This window comes from Mustela nivalis (assembly GCF_964662115.1).
Source record: "Mustela nivalis genome assembly, chromosome: 4".
NCBI lineage: Eukaryota > Metazoa > Chordata > Mammalia > Carnivora > Mustelidae > Mustela > Mustela nivalis.
Window position 1 is genome coordinate 51586230 of NC_139023.1, and position 6138 is coordinate 51592367.

Below are 6138 nucleotides of genomic sequence, written 5' to 3' on the forward strand. Positions count from 1 at the left end.
GTCATAGCAAAAAGCCCAAGCGCTTCAGATCTGCGCACTGCGTTCCTTTCTAGAGCCTTCTCCTGTTGTCATCCGATAGCCTTAACGGTTTTTCAGAGAATAGCTAACTATGCAATTGTCACTCTCTGAGCAGTCCAGGCAGTGCAGTTCCTCCCTGTCCTTGTAGCTCCGTTCTTGCTTCCTGAGTTACTGCTGTGGAAGCTGCTTTGACAGGCTGAGTTCCTTCGTGGCAATGACTGTGACTTTTCCTTTCGTTTCTCCACCTTCTAGCAGGGACTCAAGAAATAACTCTTTGAATAAATGAAACAAACGAATGAGGTCTTTGTATATCTAATTCCCTGAATGTTCTGTAAAATTTGCACACAAGTCTAAAATTTTGAAGTTCATACTGAATTTACCTATCTTCACCCACGTGACAGAAACTATCACTTTTCTACAATCAATTAGCACAATGCATACTTAAATAGCATTTTTAAAAAAGAAAAAAAGTTCCTATTTGTTCTATTTTCACCTTACGAGCTCTCTTCCCCAGATTCTCCATGCCTTATTATATCTCCTTGTCTTCTTCCTCCCCGCTAGCATCTCCACCGATAGACCTAGCAACACCTAGCTCACGGCCTTCTAGTCCTTTTGTCTGGAATGTAAGAATAATATGCTTTCAGTACTGCAGAGAAGTGAAGTGCACATGTTCTGAAGTTAGTCCACTTAGACTGGAAACCCAACTCCAACGTTTATGAGCTACGAGACCTTGTACAAGTCATAACCCCTCTAAAACTTAATTTCCCCATTATAGGTTCATGTAAGACAAGAGCACAAGTAAAGCTCCTAGCACACAGGAAGAGCTTGGTAACTATTCGCCAGTGCAATTGTTGAGGTGAAACCCAGTCATTTTTTTACGTAGAGTACACTGTGTTGTAGACATCTCAAGCTATGCCTTGGTGTTAGTATGAGACCCTGAATTTTTCATGGATTTTTCAGATTAAAAAAAAAAACACAATTACTTCTTTGATCCTCTCCTAATTATGATTAAATCAGCCTCTTGTAAATTTTCTATCTTCATTTTAGAAAATAAAGAAACAGGTTTATTCGCATTGTGACTTTGTCTGGATATCATGCCGTAAATGGTGGATACTTTCTTGGACAAACTAATTTGAGAAGCCTGTGAGACATCCAGGTGAATGTGACCAGACGACAGTTGGCTATGCCCATCTAGTGTGGAGAGGCAAAAGCTGTGGGTTTTATAATCATCAGTGAATAGACAGTAACTGAGGCTATAGGAGAACTTAGTGTGTCTAGGGAGAGCATGCAGTGTGTGAGAAATGGAAAGCCAGTAGTCGACTTGGGTCTCTGAATCCTGTTCTAGTTTCAAGGTTTAATTCTCCTTTTGGAAAAAGTACAGAGGGAGTGAATAGTTGACCTATGTGCCTAGCAATATGGCAAATGATTCTGAAAAGACAGTAAGTACCACAGATCTCCTACAGATTTACTCTCCACTGTTCTCTACCCAGCCATATACTCTGGGAAGCTGATCAAGATGGACTGGCATCAACAAGTCTCCCATGCCCACTGGATGATACTGGGCTTTGGCCAATGGGGAAACTTAACAAAAATTGTAGAATTCAAGGAGAGTGAAGTCAGAAGATTTTTTCCTCTGCTTCATCTCTAAGAGTTTCCCTGGACCTGGCTATATCTCTGAATGAAGGTCACAGTGCCATTCTAAATGGCCAAATTTAGGACTACAGGTGTAAAATCTCAGGTGTTTCTAGCCCTTGATGAATGCATTGTCTCTGAAGTTACCCTGTACTTCAATAAATAGTCCTTTTGTAAATAAATCCTTGCCAAATTATCCTATTTTTAATGTATCCCTACATGTTATATAACTTATGAATTAGTAAGTCTAACCAAAACTGAAAAATCAAAGTATTTTTCTCATTGTTTTGATTTCTATTTCACTTGTGAACTTACACTTGTTTAGTCATCATTTTCAAGAAAATATCAGAGGTATTGTTGGCTTGGCCTTAATTACTTTATAGAAAATTTTTTCCTTTTTGTACAAATTACAGACCAAGTGATTATTCTCGATTATCAGGAAATGAGATGTAAGCTATTTTTTTAATGTTATTTCTAGTACACCCTGTCAGGACACATTAGAGATTATCATTATATAATCATTGAGAGCCTACATGGAAAAGTTAATTTTAATTTTAATTTTTTTTCATATGGAAAACCTTAAACAGTGATAGTAGCTACTTTGGTGAAAGATCAACACGAATGAGGATACAGAGCCACATTGTCCAATGGAAATATAATGTGAGTCACATATGAGCCTGGTGGTGGTTATTAGGGAGGGCACGTATTGCATGGAGCACTGGGTGTGGTGCATAAATAATGAATGCTGGAATACTGAAAAGAAATAAAATAAAGTAAAATGGAAAAAAATTGATTGATTGATTTGATAGAGAGAGAGAGAGAGCATGAGAAGGAGGGGCAGAGGGGGAGGGAGAGAGAGAATCTCAAGCAAATTCTGCACCAAGTTCAAAGCCAGGGCCAGGCAAGTCATGGGGCTCCATCTAAGGACGCTGAGATCATGACCTAAGCCTCAACCAACAGTAGAATGCTTGACCAACTGCTCGCTAACAGGTGCATTTTTTAAAAAGTAAAAAAATAAAAGTAAAATTAAGTTTAATACTGTATTTTATTTATTATATTTTAAATTTTATTGATTTTATATTTTCTATAATATTTTATATTTCTATAAATGAATATCTTGTTTATACAAAATTAGCCAAACACATCCAAAATATTATCAATGTGCAATGATTATAAAAAGTATTAGTGTGAGGCACCTGGATGGCTCAGTGGGTTAAAGCCTCTGCTTTCAGCTCAGGTCACGATCTCAGGGTCCTGGGATCGAGCCCCGCATCGCGCTCTCTGCTCCTCAGAAAGCCTGCTTCCTCCTCTCTCTCTGCCTGCCTCTGCCTACTTGTAATCTCTGTCTGTCAAATAAATAAATAAAATCGTTAAAAAAATTAGTGTGATATTTTACATCTTTGTATCATACTAAATCTTCAAAATCAGATACATATTTTATGTTTAGAGCACATCTCAATTCAGGCTTTTCATCAGGAGCCACATGTGGCTAGTGGTGATCAAACTGGAGAGTGTGAAGAGAGAGTTATGGCCTCAAATAGTTGTACAAATATAGAGCCAAGTAAAAAAATGGAGGGTATCAAATAGTTATAGGGTACCTGCTTTATGTAGAACATATCATTCGACGTTTGAAGGTCAATGCAAAACGTAAAGAGAAAACTAATTAATTGATTATGAATCTCTGTAGAGTCCACACAAATAAGCTTCCTCCATGATTTGTAGTGGAATTTAATTTTCTTTTCCAAATTCTTTTTTTTTGTTTGTGGAGGAAACATAACCTTCTTCTCCTTGGAGATGTGTTGGAGAGGAAGTGCTGAAGCTTGATTTTTTGGTGTTAGTTTCCACACTCTGGGGATCATGGTAACCTGTGAGACTGCCTTTGAGTCCTTTGCTGGGACACACCACCTGGCTATTTCTTCTGCTCCTGTGTCTTACAAAGTTCAAGACTATTTAGAGAGTATCCGGAGCATTAGTTCTGAGACACTATCCTGGGGGTGAGTTGAAATTGGGTAGGGCAGGGCACACTGTCTCCTTACACTCAGCTCTGTACCATGACTCTGAATGATAGACTATTCTTCCCTCTCTTCCAAATAATGACTGGTCCTTGGACTTGGCTGTTGAGATTTCAAGGCCAAGAATTTGACTCTTGTTGTCGGTACTTTTATGATTATATCCCCCTCTCTGAGGCAGTAGGCATAAAATACTCTAGCTGTGGTCTGCACAGAGAAAGTGTCATGAGGTAGCAGGAAGTACTATTTTCCACCACTCCCACCACCACCATCATCATCATGTGGGAACTTATTAGAAATATAGAAGGTCAGGCCCCACCCTAGTTCTACTTAATCAGACTCTACATTTTACCAAGACTCCTCAGATGAGGAAATGTACTTTACAGATTAAGAAGCACTGATTTAGGGGCACGTGGGTGGCTCAGTGGTTTAAAGCCTCTGCCTTTGGCTCAGGTCATGATCTCAGAGTCCTGGGATTGAGCCCCACATGAGGCTCTCTGCTCAGCAGGGAGCCTGCTTCCCTTCCTGCCTCTCTGCCTCTCTGCCAACTTGTGATCTCTGTCTGTCAAATAAATAAATAAAATCTTAAAAAAAAAAAAAAGTAGCACTGATTTAGGCAAATGTGAAGGAGAAGCAAAAACTACCTCTTGATGGTAAAGAGTTGTTCCTGTTAAACTATTCTTTAAAAAACACAATATAAGTATGAGGGAGACTGTAACTCTCCATTTAGGTATAAGGCATAATAGTTTTATAGGGATTCAGCCAAAGATTACAGTAAAAGAACATAATATAAACATGAGGGTTGTTGTGTTGAGTTTTATCTCCTCCAAATTCATACGTTGAATCAATGAGGGATCAATAGTGAGCAAATGTCTTTTTCTCCATACTTTTCCAAAAAGCTCACCGAAACAGTTTGCTTTCATTTGGCAAGTTCCACAATATACTTTTACTGTTTTACATCAGGGCATAACTTAGACTATAAGCATCTTTACACAGTCCAAGGACTTTTCCCTTCTCTAAGATAACATATTAGTCTATTACACTGACAGTTAATATGCTGATTGGACCTAGTGAACAAAGAGTAGCAACTACTCTGGACTTATTGGTAGGTCATTCGCCTTCACCCCAAAATTTCCAGGAGTCCAGTGATGTGGGGCATGTTGATATTTCCTTCCCAGGTGAAGTGAAGATTTTGCATTCGACCCTTTCTACAACCAAAAAAGAGGCACGATGCCTACTGGGCCTCTTTGGACTTTGGAGGCAACATATTTGTCATTTTTTTGTGTTACTCTGACCCATTTACGGAATAACCTGAAAAGATGCTAGTTTTAAGTGGGCTCTAGAACGAGAGAAGGTTCTGCAACAGGTCCAGGCTGCCATGCAAACTTATGACTTATGGCTTAGGCCATATGTTAAAGCAGAGCCAATGTTGCTTGTGGTGCCAATAGCAAATAGGGAGCAGTTTTGAACCTCTGAAATAAAGAAATCATTTTATTGAGGTGGATGAAAAGCAGGTATTAAAGCTTTTCTCAAATTCTTCCATACCTTCATTTTTCCTGGTGCACACTTCACCTAATGTGATAGTTCATTTTAGGTGTCAAATTTCCTGGGCCACAGTGCCTAGGTATGTGCTTAAAAAGTATTCTGGATTTTTCTGTGAGGGTGTTTTTGAGTGAGGTTAACATTTATATTGACAGACTTTGAAAAAAGCAGATTGCTCTCCATAATGTGGGTGGGCCTCATCCAATCAGTTGAGGGCCCAAGTAGAATAGATGAATGACCTCCTCCAAGCAAAAGGAAATTCTGCAATAGACAGCCTTTGGACTTTAATTGCCACATCAGATCTCTTCTGGGTCTCAAGCTTGCCAGGACTCCTTGCAGATTTAGACCTGCTAGCCTCCATAATGGCATCAGTCAATTCCTTAAAATAAATGTTTCTATATAGAACTTCCTTGACGATAGAGCTCCATCCTGATAAACCCATTTTCAACTGAAAATATCATAAGTCAAAAATGCATTTAGTACATCTAACTTCCAAATATCATAACTCAGCCTAGCCTATTTTAAATGTGTTCAGAACACTGACATTTGGGTGCCTGGGTGGCTCAGCGGGTTAAAGCCTCTGCCTTCAGCTTAGGTCATGATCCCAGGGTCCTGGGATCGAGCCCCGCATCAGGCACTCTGCTCAGCCGGGGAGCCTGTTTCCACCTCTTTCTTTCTCTGCCTGCCTCTCTGCCTACTTGTGATCTCTGCCTGTCAAATAAATAAATTAAAAATCTTAAAAAAGAAAGAAAGAAAGAAAGAACACTGACATTAGCCTAAAGTTGATGAAAATGAAGTAACAGATTTTTTGTAATAAAGTACTGAATTTCTTATGTAATTTATTGAGTACTGTACTGGAGGTGAAAAAGAGAATGGTCGTATGGGCACAGAATGGTTGTCTAAGTGTATTGGTTGCCGACCCTCATGATCCCATGGC